At 34.9% G+C, this 22,166-nt stretch overlaps 1 pseudogene; it reads left to right on the top strand.

Annotated features, from left to right (window-relative positions):
* Positions 1–6,349: 6,349 nt before the first annotated feature.
* On the top strand, positions 6,350–9,253 carry LOC124108140 (olfactory receptor 6C2-like; annotated as a pseudogene).
* Positions 9,254–22,166: the final 12,913 nt, after the last annotated feature.

Here is a 22,166-nt window from a genome sequence, read left to right as displayed (position 1 = left end):
TGATCTATTATTCTCCTCCTCTACAGTTTCTCAACTAAATGATAAATAATCATTGTGCTGAGATAAGAATGAATATATCATTATTGTTAACAAAACTGAACTGTATCAGACAGACCAAATTGAGTACTACATACTAGCCATAAATTAGCAAAACATGATACTCTAGAACAGTACATTAAGCATAATTTATGATTTCCGGAATTAAAGAAGATATTGCATTTTGGAGGGGTTTTGTTTTGTGATGGGGCAACAACAAGCAGGTGGAGTCAACACTAAGTCATGATATGAAGACCAATCTCAACAATTCAGGAAAGTTCTTTCTCCCCAAGAAAGAATTGACAAAGGGATTAGAAAACACTTTCTCCTTTTTTGTACTTTGCACAGGGGAAATTATTCCAGACGCATGAATCTTGTTTGGAAAGCAAAAGCTGAATATGGTGACTCTTCGAACCTTGATTAATATGATGCTTTTTCCTGGCACCCTCTAAATGTTTCCCTAACCCATCGGGTTTAATTAAGGAAAAAAAGAATAACTAATCTTTGAGGGAAAGGATCATATATTTTGTAAGGGCAATCTTCTTTTTTCCCCTTTCCCAAGGAGCAGCCTACCTACTAGGAACCACAAAGTGGTGTGTGTGTGTGTGTGTGTGTATGTTTGCATGTGTGTGTGTTGCTGGGGATGGAATTCAGAGTCTTACACATGCAAAACCACTGTTCTATCATTGAAGTACTCCTTATGTCCAGTAACTACTAACCTTTAATGCCCTGGAATAATTGGTGGACCATTCAGATACTGACCCTTGAAAACTTTGAAATAGTTAAAAATGTCATGTTCAAATAATTCCAAAGTCAGGAAGTCTATCCTGTCTCTATGAGGGATGGGAAATGAGGAGAGCAACTATTCTTGGCTAGACATTATAGGAAAATTCAAAATAATTATTTCATTGTTTCTTTAAGAAATCTTCAAATCACATTGATGGTATAATAACTTCAAAAGAAATTCAGTGGTATAGATATCTATGATCATACACTCATGTATAAGTCTTTATATGCTTATAACTTATTTGTTGCCCCAGGTGATGGTCATTCAACTCTAGTTCAATGGATGGATGTTTCTAACAAATTAGTCTCTATCTTGTCTCTGTTTACTGCCATCAAAGGTCCAAGACATCTTCTAGATATAAATGAAATATTCATTTACATTTACAGAAGGTTTTCCTAAAATTAAGCCGTTAGAAAATAATGCCTACAGAGTAGGAAGACTTGCTGATATTTTAATCAAGGTGCCAAGAAGCAGATTTGATGTAATTCACTGAATAATACCATATTTGGAAATGTTGGGAATGAAAGCCACTATCTTTGATGTTCCTAGCTAAACCATGAGTGGTTTATTCTGAACACATTATTTCCTTTTTTTAACTGATATTTTTAAAAATAAATGACAGTGGAATGTATTATAATTCTTATTACATATATAGAGCATGGGAGGAATAGACGAACTCTAGATAGGGCAGAGGGGTGGGAGGGGAAGGGAGGGGGCAGGGGCTTAGCAATGATGGTGGAATGTGATGGATATCATTACCCAAAGTACATGTACGAAGACATGAATTGGTGTGAGCATACTTTATATATCACCAGAGATATGAAAAAATGTGCTCTATATGTGTAATGAGTATTGTAATGCATTCCCATTATTTCTTATTCTCATATTCTGCTCTGATCATGGGAGGTTGTCTCAGTACCAGGACATCTTCAGGATACTTAATTACATGTCATAACATACTGTTGGGCATCTTGTATAATTGAATCAGCATTATGACACTTCATTTTAAAGTCATTGAGAATTAGATTCACATGGCTCCTTAGAGCTAATCCAAACCTCTTTTCTAATATTTGAATAAGGAGTCTAGGAAAGGGAAAGAAATTTACCATATAACATGTGGATCAGATACAGACTGAAAACCTTGTTAACTCAACTCTGTTCCTTCCCTGTTTCAGATGTGTGATGGGTCTACAAAAACAATAAGGTACTTGTAGACAGAGACCAAAACTACTTATTCATGATTCTTAATTTGTAGGCACATCACTCCAGTCATTGACTCTGTCATCATAAGTCTTTTTTTTGTTTTTAAACTTTATTTTGTTTATTTTTATGTAGTGCTTGAGTATCAAACCCAGTGCCTCACACATGCCAGGATGTGCTCTACCCCTGAAAACAACCCAGGCCTGCTATCATAACCCCAGACCTGCTGTCATAAATCTTTTCACTGGTGTCTCTGCCTACTCTTCCCTCTGAGCATGTGGGTGTCCATGTTTGAATTTCCTTTTCTTATAAGAGCAGTAATCATATTGAATTAGCACACAACCTAATGACTTAATCATAATTTGATTGTATCTAAAAGGCCCTGCCTCAAAATAACATTAGTTTTTGAAGTACTAGAGGTTTGAACTTCACAATGCCATTTTGGATGACATAAGTCAACATCAAAATGATGTCCTCTGGCCTGCCAAAATTTAAGTCCTTTCCATGTACAAAATTAGTGACCAGAAGGTATGGAGAAGAAGTACATGAATAGACGCTTTAAGCAGGAAAAACATTTAATTGTTTCTGTGGGAAATTCCAGACAGACTCCCAACTTGTGTCAAAATATTAAAAGCCAGGAATGCACAGGACAATTCTGAAGAACAGCGGGATGCATCCTATATGTTACCAAGATTTATTATATAAGCATGGTAATAAAATGACATTAATGCAAGATGAAACAATATATTAGTACAAAAATGTAGACTAAAAAAACTCCCACACATATATATGGTAAAATGATGTATGACTAAGTAGTTCATATAAAAGATCATTTTCAAAATAGCAGAGGGTGCTAGTAATACTGTTTTTTGTTTATTTTTATCTGTGTTATTTGATTTTGTAAATGTTTGAAAATCCATCTTGTTATCTATATATGATATATGAACTTTTAAATATGTATACTCTATTTCAATAGAAATGTTTAAATGAAAGTAGTACTTTAACAAAAACATAGAGTTAAGATCATACTTAATAGCAAAATATAAAAACCTAAATCCATTCTACCTAAAATCAGGAATAAGGTAAGAGTAGCCACAGTGAAAGTTCAATTAAAGAAAAGGTATAAAAATTGAAGAAAATAAGTAGAGCTACAACGTTTATTTGCAAATCTTTGTCTATGTAGACAATAGATTAAAAAAAGTCTACTAGAACTAAGTGAGCATAGCAAAACTACTAAATTGAAGGTCAATAAACAAAAAATTAATTTGATTTCTAGATACTGGAAATAAGGAGTCTAAAAATAAAATTATAATAATCAAAATAGCATAATTGTCCTCTAAATGAATTTAGCAAGAAGTACCACCCCCTCCCAGAAAAAAAAGGAGTGGGTAGAATGCCCCTGGATTCAATCACCAGTATCAATAGATATGGGGAAAGCATTTGATAAAATTCAACATCCCATCATGATAAAAATTCTCAATAAACTAAGTATAAGTACAGGAAACAGCTAAGATTCTACTGAATGAGGACAGTTTGAAGCTCTTCTTAACAGAATACCCACTTTCACTATTTCTATTCCACACAGTAGTAAAATCCAGACAGAGCATTAAGGCAGGAAAAATAAAGGGCATCTAAATCAGGTAGGAGAAAATTAGGTTGTCTCTGTTTGCAGGGGAAATTTTTATATAGAAAAAAATCAAAATACTTTTCTAAAAAATGTATTAAAACTGATAAACAAATTCAGTAAATTTTCAGGATACAAAATTAGTGTACAAAACTTAGTAGCATATCTAAAAACTAATAATAAAGTAGCTGAAAAAGAAATCAAGAAAGTCATCCATTCATAATAGCTATTAAAATGTAAACTATTGAGGAATAATACTTTTCAATGGCAGCAAAATATCTCTATAATGAAAACTATAAAATATTGATAAAATAAACTGAACAAGGCCCAGAATTTAAGGATCTTTCATGTTCATGGATTTGACGAATTTATATTGTTAAAATGCAATGCTACCCAAATCATTTACAGATTCAGTGCAATCCCCATCAAATTACCAAATATATTCTTCACATAACTTCCAAATAGGCAAAAACAATCTTGAGCAAAAGAGGCAAAACTGGAGCAGCACAATTCCTGATTTCAAAACATAATATAAAGCTATGGTAGCAAAAACAGCCTGGTACTGGCAGTAAAGTAAATGCACAAAGCAAAGCAACAGAAGAGATAAGGTAGAAGTAAATCCACAGATATACAGCCAACTATTTTTCATCAAAGTTTTCAAGAATACACAATGCGTAAATGACAGTCTTTTCAACAAATAGTGGTAGGGAAAACATGTATCCATATGCAGAATCTAGATCCCAACCTCTCCCTATATACAAACATAAACTCAAAACGACTTAAATGTCATACACAAACTTTTGAAACTATTAGAAAACATAGGAGAGACACTTTAGGATATTGGTCTGGGCAAAGTCCTTTTTGGATAATTCACAAAGCACAGGAAACAAAACAAAAATAAACAAATAGTATTATATCAAATGAAAAATCTTCTACACTGCAAATGAAACAATCAACAGAGTTAAGTAAACCTGCAGAATGGGAATACATTTTTCAAACTATTCATTCAACAAAGGATGAATAACAAGAATATATAAAGAACTCAAATACTCAATAGCAAAAGTAGCAAAAATCTAATTTTAAAATGAGCAATGATCTAAATAGAAATGTCTCAAAAAAGAAGACCTACAGGTGGGTGCGGTGGCAAATGCCTGTAATTTCAGTGGCTTGGGAGACTGAGGAGGATTGAGAGTTCAAAGCCGGCCTCAACAATGGCGAGGCACTTAGCAACTCAGACCCTGTCTCTAAATATAATATAAAAATAGGGATGGGGATGTGACTCAGTGGTTGAGTGCCCCAGAGTTGAATCCCCAGTACAAAAAAAGAAGACCTACAAGTGGCTAAAAAGTTTATGAATATACACTAAACCTCAATGATAATCAGGGAAATAAAAGCAAACCGCAATGAGATCCTGTTTAATGCCAGGTAGAATGGCTATTAACATAAAGACAAAAAAAGAAAACAAACAAAAAAAGACAACTGGTGAGGCTGCTTCCATCATACAGTGTTGATGGAAATGTAAGTATTCCCATTATGGAAACCAGAATGGAGGTTCCTCAAAACTGTACAACTACCATATGATCCAGGAATCCTACTGCTAGATTATTTCCTTTAGAAAAGGAAATAAGTATGTGGAAGAGATATCTGCCCTCCTGTGTCTACTGAAAGATTATTCACAAATAGCCAAGATATGGAATCACCCCAGATCTCCATGAGCAGATTCAAGGATAAAGAAAGTGTTTGCACACTCACACTCACATACACACATTTATATAATTGAATACTAACTCATCCATAAAAATATTGAAAACCAGGCACAGAAAGACAACTGCTGCATGATCTCACTCATACGTAGAATGCAAAAAATGATTAATTTCATAGAAACCATGAGTAGAATAGTGGTCACCAAGAGCTACTAGGAGTAAAATAAAAGAGGAATAGAGAGAGCTTGGTGATTGAAGGCAAAAGTATAGTAAGAAAGAACAAGTTCTAGTGTTCTAAAGCATGGTAGGGTGATGACACTTGACCATAAGTTATTTATATACAAGATAGCTAGAAGAAAACATCTGAATGTCCCAAAGAAATCATTAATGTTTGAGATGATGGACTTGCTTTTTACTCTAATTTGATCATTACACATTATATGCATGAATCAAAATATCACACTGTAGTCCATAAGTATACATAATTATGTGTAGTTTAAGAACATTTAGCTTGGCATGGTGGCACACACCTGTATTCCCAGAAGCTCAGTGGCTGAGGCAGGAGGATAGCAAGTTCAAAGCCAGCGTTAGCAACGTGAGGCACTAAAAGCAACTCTGTGAGATCCTGTCTCTAAATAAAATACAAAATAAGGCTGGAGATGTGGATAAATGGTGGAGTGCTCTTGAGTTCAACCACCAATACCACCCCCCAAACCTCAAAAAAGTTTAAGAACATTTGGCATTATATACCTAATTATCCAAATTATGTTGTTAATGTTTACTTTTAAATAGCACTTATAAATATACTGATATATTTGTAGAAAAAAATTAGAAATGCAAACACATATGTTGGCATGTGATCTTCCATTTTGGGTAGAGAATCATTTTATCTAGGAATTCCCAAAGTTTCTATCCTGAAGCACAACTGCTTGGCTTCCCCTAAAACATGTAACTGCTAAAAGGTCAACCCCACCCCAGCCCATGTCACAACCCCTAATCATGCATGTGAAATTCCTCTTGCAGGTTATAAAGCTGCTCTGGGAGTGCCAACATGCTGCTGCTTGGAGGGACAGCCATGTTGGTTTGCTCCATGCTACTGACAATAAAGCTCTGGCGTGTGGTGTGGTCTTTGGACTTGCGAGTGCCCTTTCAACATGGGTTATGTAATTTTACATTTTTTCCTTTCGAATTGAAATTTCCCAAATATAATGAGTAATTCATGTAACAAACTTTTAATGTGGTTTCTTATGATCCTCCCTCAGTTTATGTAAAGTGAAAGTTTTTAAAAAGGAGCTAAAGTTGTTTTATTTCACCATCAGATTCTTCTTTTGTTCTGCTGACTTTTATCCACAGCTGCATCCTCCTGTCTCTAAGGACACTGTCTCCAAGGAAGCCAAAATTAGCATACTTCTGTTTATAACCTCAAATTTAGTTACTCCAAAGATTCATTAGAAACCATTTGTAGGTCACCAGGGACCCCGTTTTTCATTTGGTTGCATTTTTATCAAACAGCAAATTTTAAGCTAGATACAACAAAGGTGCCCATTGTCCTGAGAAATCAGTGCCAACTATCCTCAGATGCGGATTCCTAACATTCCACAGTCTTCATATTAAAATGTTTACTTTTATTTCTTTCTTTTATTTTAAGGGTATAAAAACAGTAGGAGGAAGTCCGAGGAACTGTTTGAAGATGGATACCTCTGAGATGTTTATGCAACCTAGAGTTGTCATGAATTCGACAGTGAATTCACAAGCAAATGTAACAAGAAATTCATACAAAAATTGTTTTAATTACCTTTTTCAGTTTAGAAATTCTAAGATTTTGTGGGTTTTCAACAACCAACAGAAACTATAAATGACTGCTAAAATAGTAAGTGCAATAAATTTTATTATTTTAGTTTAATTATATTTACTTTTTTGTATTCTAAATATTATTATTTGTGGAAGAGAAAAAAATTATATTTAGTAAAGCATGTTTTTTTTTCTTTATAGAATCTGGTTTCCTTGCATAATAAAATGCCACTTTGGGGAGAAGTTTACACATTTCAATTTGACATTGAAATGTTAAAATTTGGTAGTTATCCAGAAATATATTACCTATTTATCAGCTCACATCAGAAACTGATAAATGTGCATATAACAACCCCCGGCCCTCAAAAGAATGACAAACTGGCATAAGTTTCATCACCTCCTTAGAGTTCTCTGTCCTCATTTCAAACACACACTTTGAAAACAGAATAAACAAAAAATAGTCTCATTTAAAGCATGACCAATATCCAATCACCAACAGGGCTGTTTAATTGGACTCAATGATGTGATCTGAGAGATCAGAAGGGGAACTGGAGGAAGGATTTATACCTGAAAATAGTAGCAAAATGAAGGCAGTTTCTCTTTTATGAGCTATGAAGGTAATAAATAAAGGTAATAATAAAGTAGAAAAGTTGATCTCTTGAAAAGTGAAAATTTAAAAAAAATTCACAGTGGTTCAAAGTCACAGAAAATTTAAATAAACAAAGTTAATGTCTAAATTAAGAGTCTAAATTGAAAGGAAAATAGTTTAGTAGGCATCTAATTAGAAAATATGCAATAGATGAATTCATTTAGAAAGATTTTTGGACAATTGAAAAACATGTGTATAACAGTGTATATTGTGGGGACTGTGATGATGAAAAAAACACACGCAGCCTGATCCCTGCCCCAAGTTAGTATTCTTTGTTAGGTGTTAATAGAGTAGCACATGCCATTTTCTACTAGAGTACATGATAGCAGTCATCAGACTTGCAGAAAACTTTCCAGAGGGCTTAAAGCAAAAGTTTAAATTGATCAAATAAAGTATGCTTACTATAATGTAATAAATGTTAAAATGTAATATTTTTAAAACAATTTTTAATAAGAAAAACCTAAATGATAGAGGTAAAACTGATAAATAATCTGTAGCAAACTGTCTCTGAATGTTACATGTAGATTTAACAGAAGTCAGAAATCAACAATGTGAATAATACTGTAACAATTTTCATTCTACTGGGATTGACAGATGACCCACAACTTCAGGTTCTGATTTTTATCTTTCTGTATCTCACCCACGTGTTAAGCATAAGTGGAAATATTATCTCCCTCATCTTTGTGAATCCTTGCCTTAAAAAGTCTTCTACTATTTCCTACAAAATTTTGCTTTCTTGGAGATCTCATTCATATCCAAATGTATTCCCAGATATTTATGTAACATAGCAACAGGTGACAAGATGGTTATCTACAATGCCTGTGTCAGCGAAGTATTTTTTACTGACCTCTTTGATGTAACTGAATTTTTTCTCCTGGCTGCCATGTCCTATAATGGCTATGTGGCCATCTGCAAGCACCTGCCTTACGTGACTATCATGAGTAGCAGAATCTGCAAGAGAATTCTCTTTTGTTGTTGGGTAGCTGGTCTGTTTATTTTAATCCCCCCACTAGGCCTAGGCCTAAATCTGGAATTTTGTGATTCTAATATCATTGATCATTTTGTTTGTGATGCATTTCCCCTCCTGAAAATCTCTTGCACAAATACTTGGTTTATGGAAAAGACCATTATCATCTCTGCTGTACTGACCCTCATGACACTCATATGCATAGTTCTGTCCTACATTTACATCATCAAGACCATTCTTCTCAGTGGAATTAAAAAGCCTTTTCTACCAGTTCTTCCCACATGATTGTGGTTGCCCTCACATATGGCAGCTGCATCTTCATCTACATTAAACCTTCAGCGAAGAACTCAGTGGCCATAAATAAGGGGGTGACTGTCCTCACTACTTCCATCCCTCCCATGCTGAACCCCCCTTCATTTACACATTAAGGAACAAGCAAGTGCAACAGCCCTTCAAGGAGTCAGTCAAAAGACTTTTTATATTTTTCAAGAAATAAGGGACATGAAGTTGATGAACAAGTTTGGTGAATTTCCCAAAGTCCGCTGGCAAGTTAACTTTTTCAAAACGCTCTTGCTCATCCTCATCCAAAGGCATCTTCTCCACAAGCCTCTTTTTAGACGACATCATTCCATAATAGTCATGTTAATAACTTTCAAAATTTTAAATCCTTGCTTCATTTTCAAATTTGAAGACCAAAAATAAAATAAAATAGATATAAACTTCTTATAATTTTTTACATTTTCAGGGACAAAAGAACAAATAATCATCACCACTGTTTCTTCCAATCCAAATCTTCCAAAAGATTCATTCATTAATTCACCTAATAAATATGTATTGGGCACTTTCTTTAGGGTAGGTACTGTTCTAGGTACTACAAACAGAGGACAAAAATAAATCAGAATAAAAAAAAATCTTCCTATGCACACTCGGAAATAAAAACAAGAAATGGACAAGCAAGCTAAGTGATTATCAGCTGAAGAATGGATGAAGAAAATGTGGTATATATACACATTGGGAAATTTCCTAGACATAAAATAAAATGAAACTCTGTTATTTGCAAGAACATAGATGAAAGTAGAAACAATTGCATTTAGAGAAATAAGCTGGTGCAGTGGTGCATGCCTGTAATCTCAGTGACTCAGGAGGCTGAGGGAGGAGGATCATAAGTTTGAGACCTGACTCAGAACTTGTGAGACCCTCAGGAATTGAGAGAGACCATGTCTCCAAAATACAAAATAAAAATGGCAGGAAAAGTGGCTCAGTGGTTAAATGCTCCTACTTCAATCCTCAGTCCAAAAGAAGAGAGATACAAACAGAAATAAGCCAGGAACAGACAGACAAGTACTTTATGTGTGAAATATAAAAAAGTACATCTCATTGAAGTTGTGTGTAGAGTGGCAATTGCAAGAGGCTGGGGAAAGTAGAATGCAGAAAGGTAAATTGATGAGTAGTAAGTTACAGATAGGAGTAAGAAGTTCTGCTGTGCTACTGCCCAGAAGAGTGACTTCAGATAACATTAATATATCAGATATTTCAAAAAGTTAGAAGAAAGGATTTTGAATGTTTCAGTCATAAACAAATGATAAATGTTTGTGAAGACAGATTATTTTCACCCTGATTAGAATATTATACAATGTATACATGTATTGAAGAATCATGTTGTACCCCATAAATATGTATACTTTTTATGTTTTATGTGTCAGTTTAAAAAGTATATTTAAATAATAAAAACAAAAAGCTTAGATTGCACCAAAAATTCGTGTTTTATCATGAAAGGGAATTACAAACCTTTCAATTTGAGAAAAACCTCTAAAATACTAAAAGTTGAATATTGTGAGATTTAAAATTGTATCAAATTAATAAAGCCAAAATTTTAAATAGGATAGGCTTTTCTCAATAAAAAAGGAATAAGGTTAAAAATGCTATTTTAAGAGATTTTAATGTTTTTGTACTACAAAAATTATGCTAGATATAGATAGCTATATTAATATATCAACACAAAATGTTAGTGAAATAAGCAAACACACATGGAAAAAAATAAAGTAAAAAGAAATCAAGGAAATAAAAGCAGCCAAATATATAGTATCTTTAAAATTTAGATAATTTTCTAAAAGGAATATGAAAAGTTATAAATATAGTACTACATTTTTAGGACATAAACAGCAGTATAATATAAGAGTATAAATTGTTTATCAGATTCCCCCCACAAAAAGCTCATGTGGCTCATCATCTGAAACAAATTCCATTCCCAATGGCAATTGAATTTACATTTTTCTAATTTTTTTTGTCCCTCATCTTTTCCAGATGGTGTTTATATGTCCAAAAAAAATTCCTCATTTTTTATGCCTCGGTTCTCAAAATAAAATTACTCCTTCTAAGAATTTTTCCTGATGACCCAACATGGCGGCCGGCGAGGAAGCAGCACTTTCAATACCTCCACAGTAACGGGATCAGAGAGACACATTAATACACCTACATGCTACCTGCTGAGAAACCTCTAGCAAAATTCCGCTGAAAGGAGACCTGCCGGGAATTAGTAAGTCTATTGGAAGTATCAGTTTGTCTCGGCCACGAGGTGCAGGGGCCCAGTCCCGCTGGCGGCCACCTAAAGGCCGCTGCCAGCCTGGCGGCGAACGTTCAAACAGCCGCTGCCTGCCCGGGCCCTGCCGGCCCGGCTCTGTAAACCGCCCCTGGCAGTTCGGAGCTGCAAACGACACTCCCTCCCCACCCCCTCAGGTGAACAGCCCCCGACCCCTGGCTCTGCGAACAGCCCCACCCGCCCCGCACTGCAAACAGCTCCGCGAACACCAGGGCGAACGGGATACACCTTGGCAGAGAGCTGACGTCACGGGCGGAGGAGATAACTTCATTGAAACCAGCGGACAGGTGTGTAATCCCCTAGCCATCTCTCTCCACATAGCAGGGAAACCTTAAGAGCCCCTCCCAGCTCTCCTGTGAGCTCCATAGCCAGACCGAGGGAATCAGGAGTGGCACGGCACTCGCGGCGTGTAACTCCCGGCTACCGCTCCCTCCAGTGCTGACAACTGAGGCCTCTTGCACCAGCTACCGGGGGCGTGGCTACTGGAGGGCAAGCAAATTCGCTGGGGGTTCTCACCCCCAAGCTCTACAAACTTAGGGTCTGAGAGAGGCAAACAGGGAGAGTGTGCCCAGGCATTCATGAAAACAGGGCTCCCAGGAGCAGCAGACCTGGCGTGTAACCAGTATTGTGGCAAGCGTCATAGGTGAGCAGGGCCTGGCTTGAGGAAACACAAGAGAAGACCCTAGGCAATCAGGATTGGAGACCCGCCCAGTCTGGGACAAAGAGCTGCTGCACAGTGAATGGTTCCCACCTATTGAGAGGAGAAGCTTGGCCCAGTGGGCACAGCTCCACCTACTGGAAGAGAAGTTAATCGAACTCTATGACTGCATTTATTATTATTATTTTTTTTTCTTATTCTTTCATTTTCATTTTTTTGTTGGTGTTGTTGTTCTTTAACTTTTTTAAATGTTTTTATTTTTTTTAATTTTTCTATTTTATTATTATTAGTATTATTCCTTTAAATTTTAATTTTCATTTTTTTATTATTTTTATTATTTAAAAAAAATTCTTTTTCTTTCTTTCTTTATTTTCTATTTTTTTCTTTTGTCTTTTCATTTATTTTCAATTTTCTTATTCCCCCTTCCTTGAATTCTACCTGCCTACTCTCATTCTCTTTAGTGACTTCTTCCCTTCCCTTCTAATATACTTCCTCCCAAGCATCAAATAAATCTATAAGAGTAAACAGTAACTCAGCAGTCAAGCAGAACAAGAAGTAACATGAGCAGCATAAAAAAGCAAGGAAGAAAGGGAGTACAAACAATGAAGGACAACCTAAATATTCAGGAGGACCTAGAGTCATCAGAAAAATGGTCATATAAAGAACTCAAGGAATACCTTAGACAGATGGAATGGAACCTTAAAGAGGATACGAGACAGCAAATCCAAACAGTGAAAGAACACATTGAAAGTGAATTACATAAACAGATAAAAGAAGTTAAGCATCTTTATCAAGAGACAGAGATTATAAAAAAAAATCAAACAATAATTCTAGAAATGAAGGAAACAATAAACCAAATTAAAAACTCAATTGAGAGTATCTCTAACAGAATGGAGCAAGTAGAAGCCAGAACGTCAGATAATGAAGACAAAATATATCATCTTGAAAAGAGCCTAGCCAACTCAGAAAGGCTGGTAAAAAATCACGAGAAAAACATACAAGAGATATGGGATAATATAAAAAAAAACAAACTTACGAGTCATCGGGATAGAGGAAGGTACAGAGATTCAAACCAAGGGAATGAGTAGCCTGCTGAATGAAATAATTACAGAAAACTTTCCAGAAATAAAAAAGGAAATGGATATGCAAATTTTAGATGCATACAGGACACCGAGCACACAAAATCACAGTAGACCAATGCCAAGACACATTGTTATGAAGATATCCAATATACCGAACAAAGAGAAAATATTAAAAGCTACAAGAGAAAGGAGGCAGATTACATTCATGGGTAAACCAATAAGGTTAACAACAGATTTTTCATCACAGAGGCTGAAAGCGAGAAGATCCTGGAACAACATATTTCAAACACTGAAAGACAATGGATGCCAACCAAGAATTTTGTTTCCAGCAAAATTAAGCTTCAGGTACAACAACGAAATAAAAATCTTTCAAGATAAACAAAAGTTAAAAGAATTTGCAGCCATAAAACCAGCATTGCAAAGCATCTTGAGCAAAACACTACACGAGGAAGAAATGAAAAACAATAACCAAAACCATCAGTAGGAAGTGCCTCTGTAAAGACAGAGGGCGGGGGGGAAAGCTAATCATGGAGAAACAAACTAATTTTTTTTTTAAAAAAAGAAGAAGATAAATAATCAAACATGGCAGGAAGTACAAACCATATATCAATAGTAACTCTAAATGTTAATGGCTTAAAAAAAGCGACATAGGCTGGTAACATGGATTAAAAAAACAAATCCAACAATATGCTGCCTCCAGGAGACACATCTGATTGGAAAAGACATACACAGGCTGAAGGTGAAAGGTTGGGAAAAAATATACCACGCACAGGGTCCTCATAAGCAAGCAGGGGTGGCCTTCCTCATATCGAATAAAATCGACTTCAAGACTAAGTTAATCAAAAGGGATAAGGAAGGACATTATATACTGTTAAAAGGAACCATTCACCAGCAAGACATAACAATTATCAATATTTATGCACCAAATAATGGTGCTGCGACGTTCATAAAACAAATTCTCCTCAAGTTCAAGAATCAAATAGACCACAACATAATAATCATGGGTGACTTCAACACACCTCTCTCACCATTGGACAGATCCTCCAAACAAAAGTTGAATAAAGAAACTATAGAACTCAATAACACAATCAATAACCTTGACTTAACTGACATATATAGAATATATCAACCATCATCAAGTGGATATACTTTTTTCTCAGCAGTACATGGATCCTTCTCAAAAATAGACCATATATTATGTCATAGGGCAACCCTCAGTAAATATAAAGGGGTGGAGATAATACCATGCATTTTATCTGATCATAATGGAATGAAACTGGAAATCAATGACAAAAGAAGGAAGGAAAAATCCTACATCACATGGAAAATGAACAATATGTTACTGAATGATCAATGGGTTACAGAAGACATAAAGGAGGAAATCAAAAAATTCTTGGAGATAAATGAAAATACAGACACAACATATCGGAATCTATGGGACACAATGAAAGCAGTATTAAGAGGGAAATTCATCGCCTGGAGGTCATTCCTCAAAAAAAGGAAAAACCAACAAATAAATGAGCTCACACTTCATCTCAAAGCCCTAGAAAAGGAAGAGCAAAACAACAGCAAATGTAGCAGAAGGCAAGAAATAATTAAAATCAGAGCGGAAATCAACGAAATTGAAACAAAAGAAACTATTGAAAAAATTAAAAAAACTAAAAGTTGGTTCTTTGAAAAAATAAATAAGATCGACAGACCCTTAGCCATGCTAGCGAAGAGAAGAAGAGAGAGAACTCAAATCACTAACATACGGGATGAAAAAGGCAATATCACAACAGATGCTACAGAAATACAGAAGACAATTAGAAATTATTTTGAAAAACTATATTCCAATAAAATAGAAGATAGTGAAGACATCGATAAATTTCTTACGTCATATGATTTGCCCAGACTGAGTCAGGAGGATACTCACAACTTAAACAGACCTATAACAATGGATGAAATAGAAGAAGCAATAAAAAGACTACCAACCAAGAAAAGCCCAGGACCAGATGGGTATACAGTGGAGTTTTACAAAACCTTTAAAGAAGAATTATTACCAATACTTTTCAAGTTATTTCAGGAAATAGAAAAAGAGGGAGCTCTGCGAAATTCATTCTATGAGGCCAACATCACCCTGATTCCGAAACCAGACAAAGACACCTCAAAGAAAGAAAACTACAGACCAATATCTCTGATGAACCTAGATGCAAAAATCCTCAATAAAATTCTGGCAAATCGGATACAAAGGCACATCAAAAAAATTGTGCACCATGATCAAGTAGGATTCATACCTGGGATGCAAGGAAGATTCAATATACGGAAATCAATAAATGTTATACACCACATCAATAGACTTAAAGATAAGAACCATATGATCATCTCGATAGACGCAGAAAAAGCATTTGACAAAGTACAGCATCCCTTTATGTTCAAAACATTAGAAAAACTAGGGATAATAGGAACCTACCTCTACATAGTAAAAGCTATCTATGCTAAGCCTCAGGCTAGCATCATTCTGAATGGAGAAAAATTGAAGGCATTCCCTCTAAAATCTGGAACAAGACAGGGATGCCCTCTATCACCACTTCTATTCAATATAGTTCTCGAAACACTGGCCAGAGCAATTAGACAGACGAAAGAAATTAAAGGCATAAAAACAGGAAAAGAAGAACTTAAATTATCACTATTTGCAGACTGCATGATTCTATACCTAGAAGACCCAAAAGGGTCTACAAAAAAACTACTAGAACTAATAAATGAATTCAGCAAAGTGGCAGGATATAAAATCAACACGCATAAATCAAAGGCATTTCTGTATATCAGCGACAAAACTTCTGAAACGGAAATGAGGAAAACCACTCCATTCACAATATCCTCAAAAAAAAATAAAATACTTGGGAATCAACCTAACAAAAGAGGTGAAAGATCTATACAATGAAAACTACAGAACCCTAAAAAGAGAAGTAGAAGAAGATCTTAGAAGATGGAAAAATATACCCTGTTCATGGATAGGCAGAACTAACATCATCAAAATGGCGATATTACCAAAAGTTCTGTATAGGTTTAATGCAATGCCAATCAAAATCCCAACGGCATTTCTTGTAGAAATAGATAAAGCAATCATGAAATTCATATGGAAAAATAAAAGACCCAGAATAGCAAAAGCAATTCTAAGCAGGAAGTGTGAATCAGGCGGTATAGCGATACCAGATTTCAAACTATATTACAGAGCAATAGTAACAAAAACAGGATGGTACTGGTACCAAAACAGGCGGGTGGACCAATGGTACAGAATAGAGGACAGAGAGACTAATCCACAAAGCTACAACTATCTTATATTTGATAAAGAAGCTAAAAGCATGCAATGGAGGAAGGATAGCATCTTCAACAAATGGTGCTGGGAAAACTGGAAATTCATATGCAACAAAATGAAACTGAATCCCCTCCTCTCGCCATGCACAAAAGTTAACTCAAAGTGGATCAAGGAGCTAGATATCAAATCAGAGACTCTGTGTCTGATAGAAGAAAAAGTTGCCTTCGATCTACATATTGTGGGGTCGGGCTCCAAATTCCTTAATAGGACACCCATAGCACAAGAGTTAATAACAAGAATCAACAAATGGGACTTACTTAAACTGAAAAGTTTTTTCTCAGCAAGAGAAACAATAAGTGAGGTAAATAGGGAGCCTACATCATGGGAACAAATTTTTACTCCTCACACTTCAGATAGAGCCCTAATATCCAGAGTATACAAAGAACTCAAAAAATTAGACAATAAGATAACAAATAACCCAGTCGACAAATGGGCCAAGGACCTGAACAGACACTTCTCGGAGGAGGACATACAATCAATCAACAAGTACATGAAAAAATGCTCACCATCTCTAGCAGTCAGAGAAATGCAAATCAAAACCACCCTAAAATACCATCTCACTCCAGTAAGATTGGCAGCCATTATGAAGTCAAACAACAACAAGTGCTGGCGAGGATGTGGGGAAAAGGGTACTCTTGTACATTGCTGGTGGGACTGCAAACTGGTGCGGCTAATTTGGAAAGCAGTATGGAGATTTCTGGGAAAGCTGGGAATGGAACCACCATTTGACCCAGCTATTGCCCTTCTCGGACTATTCCCTGAAGACCTTAAAAGAGCGTACTACAGGGATACTGCCACATCGATGTTCATAGCAGCACAATTCACGATTGCTAGACTGTGGAACCAACCCAGATGCCCTTCAATAGATGAATGGATAAAAAAAATGTGGCATTTATACACCATGGAGCATTACGCAGCACTAAAAATTGACAAAATCATGGAATTTGCAGGGAAATGGATGGCACTAGAGCAGATTATGCTTAGTGAAGCTATGCAATCCCTAAAAAAACAAATACCAAATGTCTTCTTTGATATAATGAGAGCAACTAAGAACAGAGCAGGGAGGAAGAGCAGGAAGAAAAGATTAACATTAAACAGAGACATGAGGTGGGAGGCAAAGGGAGAGAAAAGGGAAATTGCATGGTAATGGAGAGAGACCCTCATTGTTATACAAAATTACATATAAGAGGTTGTGAGGGGAATGGGAAAATAAACAAGGAGAGAAATGAATTACAGTGGATGGGATAGAGAGAGAAGATGGGAGGGGAGGGGAGGGGGGATAGTTGAGGAAAGGAAAGGTAGCAGAATACAACAGTTACTAATAGGGCATTATGTAAAAATGTGGATGTGTAACCGATGTGATTCTGCAATCTGTATTTGGGGTAAAATTGGGAGTTCATAACCAACTTGAATCTAATGCATGAAATATGATATGTCAAGAGCTTTGTAATGTTTTGAACAACTAATAATAAAAAAAGAATTTTTCCTATCCAATCAAAATCCTACATGCTCAAACCCCAAAGCGTCACCATGCAGAAATATCCTGTATCTCTGCTATTATAACATTTTCTCTCTGTCTATATCTTGTAGTAGATTGTCAGTATTGAAAGAAAAAAATTTGTCAGTTTAGTTTTTGTCCTTGATTATGAATAATTTCAAATATATTGAAAGTACAACTTTCTCAACAATAAAAATGATACAAGAAATATTTGGATCATTATAACAGAAAATAAAAGAGAAAAATATCTCCAAAAAGAGAAATTGAATGTATCAGTGTTGAAACCAAAGTTGAATATATGCTATATTGATTATAACATAAATATGCTTCCTGCATTTCATTTTTGATTGCTGCTTTCAGTGAACATATAGTTCCAATATATTATAAATATATGTTTATTATTTTATGTATCATTTTATTGATTTTATTGTATGTATTTAAAGTAAACAACATGATATACATGATGAAATGTTTACTACAATCAAGAAAATTAATACACCCATCATCTCAAAAAGTCTTTGTTTTGTGTATAGTAAAAGCACCTGATATCTCTTATTGAATTTTCAGTATAAAATAAAATATTATTAATTATAGTCCTCCTGATGTAAACTGCCTCTGGATTCATTCATTTTGTATAACTGCAAGTTTGTACCCTTAGACCTACATTGCATAGATTGGTTAACAATCATACATTTTATTTTTCTAAAGGTGCATCCAGTTTCTACCCAGTTAGTTGCATGTTCTCTAGTAAAAGATATAAAATCACAGATCCTGGGGTTTTTCAACTCTTTAAAAAAGAGTTGAAACTTTTTAAAAGAGTTAACTCTTTGAAAAGTTAACCTTGAGGTAATAGTATCTAAATCCAGATCCTGTCATCATTCCTACTAGCCATGAGATTTTTACCAACTCACCCTACTTCAGTCATTCCTTTTAATTGAAGCACTTAATCCATTTTTTAAGAAAACAGCTGTATCAGTAAATCAAATAGGATAGAGTACACCTTAAATATACATAGTAAAAAATAATAAACACACCTTTATTAATATGTGACTTATATACATATAAGTATATGAAGTATAGATTATAATTGTACAATTAAATATAGAATCAAATTATTTTGTTATATTTACAAAGTTGTGCACACCTCACCATAATCTAACTTTAGAACATTTCTATCACCCCAAAGGAACCATCTTATCCTCAGCCATCACTTTTATCTATCTCTTTCCATATTTCTTCCCAGCCTGAAACAGCAAATATACTTTCTTCACTTACTGGTCAAAGAACACAGAATTTCAGTTAGGAGATCTGTTGTATATCAGGGTGAATATATTGAATAACAGTATATTGTATATTACAAAACAGTTGAAAATAAGTTCAAATCTCTAAGCATGAAAACATGGGAGGTGATGGATGGAAGCACATGGCCACCAAATGATGGAGGCAGGAGACAGGAAGCAAATCTTGGATCAGCAAGCTATCCTCTATTCTGTAGCGAAGTCCATTGATCAGGCTCAGAAGGGCTCATTTTCTGAGTACAGGAAATGGCCCTCTGGATTACAGAAGAAATTTGGGTTTTATAGTTTACAATGAGGGTGACTTAATCAATGAAGACTGCAGATGTGCAGTTTGGACAGTTAGGGACCTAGTTGTGCAGGTCAAAATTTTAACTCCGGAAGGTAATTATAAAAAGGTTTAAACTTCTCATCACTGGGAAAAGCTCCCAACTCAATTGTTCAGTGCTTATCCCTGGAACCCACCTAGAGCGTACCTAGCGCTTCACTACTTGCTTTTCTCTTTCCAAGACTCACTGCAATGGGAAACTGTAAAAGTCTAGAGCCCAGCATTTTGGTATTTGCTTCCTTCCTTCAGGACCCATTGTGGTTGGGAAGGGGTGAAGGTTTACTTTTGGTGGAGATGCTTGTGATGAACATGGAAAGGATGAAAGTTTGCTTTTTCATCAAGGCCTATTCTTAATGTTTGGCTAATTTCTCTCCCTCCTCTGGAGCCACACTATTTCTTCATTTTTTTCTCGGGGCGCTGTCTTGTAGAAATATCATTTTCCATAACCCTTCAATGGATACGCTAATTAGCATACTTGGATCAGCCCTCATTGGACACATATATCAAAACATATTGCATGCCATTACTGCATACAATTATGGTTTGTCAAATTAATACTAATAAAAATATATTTATTGTATATGAGTTTTAAAAATATTCTTATATTTAGTGGTATTATAAGAAATTTGTTTAACAATATTTTCATGCATTCTATTATATTTCTATTCCTGGGGGAATTATAAAATCAATTTTATGAAAGAATAAATTTCATGTTGTGAAGACCTTCCAGTGGATTTGAAGTCACAGAAGTGCTGGGGTACTAGATTTTAACATAATTTAAAATATCAGATAAGTTAGTGCACAAAAAGAAATTGACATTTCTGCTTTCTTTTAGAATGCTCACAGTTGAACCTAGGCATGTTTGTTAAAATTATTTATTTATTGTGACTGAAGAATTTTTATGTTTTGTGTAATAAGAATAACATTCTGAGAAAGTAAAGCTGAGTAATATTTTTAAATCTTTATGTATAATTTATTTTTTTCATAAAAATTGGTGAAACAGAAAAAGAGATCTTTTAGCTACCTTGTGTGCTAACAATTAATTAAAAGAAACTGGACTAGGTTTTGTTTTTAATGAGATTCTTAAATTTTTCCTATGAGTCTCTCTTAATGATCCACATGCTTTCTCTTGTCTCTAAAGTCCATGTTCCCATTGTTACTATGGTAGGTTGGATTGTTTTTCCCCAAGTTCATTACACAAATGATTCATTAGTAGTTTTTGAATCTGGGTCACAGAAGACTTTTTTTTTCATTAATTTGTTGCAGATTTGGCAAATAAAATAAATATCTAGCTTCAGATTGGAAAACCCTTTCTCTGAGCAAAAGAGTTCTGAACATCAATTATTCTAAAGGTAACAAGAGTTCCCTTGAACACACTTTTCAGTGATAGTTAAAAATAAAAAAAAAATATTTCCTGGGCTTATGATAGAACTGTATCTATTGTGAGAAAGTTGGTGCAATTGATAAAAGACAAAATCCAAGAAAATCACGTATTCCCAGGATAGTGTTAGTGTTGAAGTGACCAAATTCAATCAGTATTGGCTAAAAATTATCAAGTTTATTCTCAACATTTTCAACTTGTGTCTCTAAAAATACATGTAAACAACAGAGGAAGGTTATGATTAATTGCCAGAAGAGTAAGTATAATAAATGTTGTCATTTGTTTCATTTTCTTTTTTGAGAATTGGGTCATATGTGACTCTAATAAATAAATCTTGCCTGATTTCATTTAAAGTTAGAAATGTAAATTAATGTGGTATTAATTAAACAGTATTTTTAGAGTGCTTTAATCTTGTGTATTTTATAGATATTTATAAGATTATATTAGGCAACAATAAAAAATGTAGCATAATTTGTGTCATGTGAAAAGTAGTAACATCCCCAACAAAAATTTCTGGAAACTAAAACCTAGAAACTAATGGCTTGATATGGACATTTCCACTAAAATTGGATACTGTGGGATAGAGATAAAATGGAGAAATACAGAGCATTGGAGAGAAGATTACTCCAGATAATCCGTGTGAAGTGTTTATTTCACTGTCTAGTCTGTAGTAAAGATTTAATAATTAGAGCATACTAATTTGATTATAAAGAATACAAGGTGAGAAGTAAAAAGGGGCGTGGAAAATCATGATTTTTCACTTTGGTCCTGTTTGGGGTACATCTAATTAACAGATTGAGATCATAAAGAGCAATAACTTTTTAGAGCTGAGAAATTCAGGAAAATAATCTATCAGAAAGAAATAATGAAGCACTAAGAACTATCAACATAAAAGACAGCAGCAAGAAAAAAATGTCTAGAAATAACAAAGCAAAAAGGTGACAGGTTTGTATGTATGTAACAATCAGCAAGTTAACAGAGGCTACTAGAAATACTGTGTGGTTGAAAACACTTCTGAGCTGGTAAGGGTGGCACATTCCTATAATCTCAGTGACTGGAGAGGCTGGGATAGGAGAATCACAAGTTCAAGGCCAGCCTGGGCAATTTGTTAGACCCTGTCTCAAAATTAGGAAAAGCAAATAAAGAAAACACACATGATAACATTATACTTAGAAATTTCCTAACCTTCAACAGAAAAAGGGAGGTATTT

Source organism: Marmota monax, unplaced genomic scaffold (assembly GCF_021218885.2).
Source record: "Marmota monax isolate L192 unplaced genomic scaffold, Marmota_monax_Labrador192_F-V1.1 WCK01_AAM20220418_F8-fsc00560, whole genome shotgun sequence".
Classification (NCBI taxonomy): domain Eukaryota; kingdom Metazoa; phylum Chordata; class Mammalia; order Rodentia; family Sciuridae; genus Marmota; species Marmota monax.
Note: the sequence above shows the minus strand (reverse complement) of the source record. Positions and strands in the feature narration are given on the sequence as shown.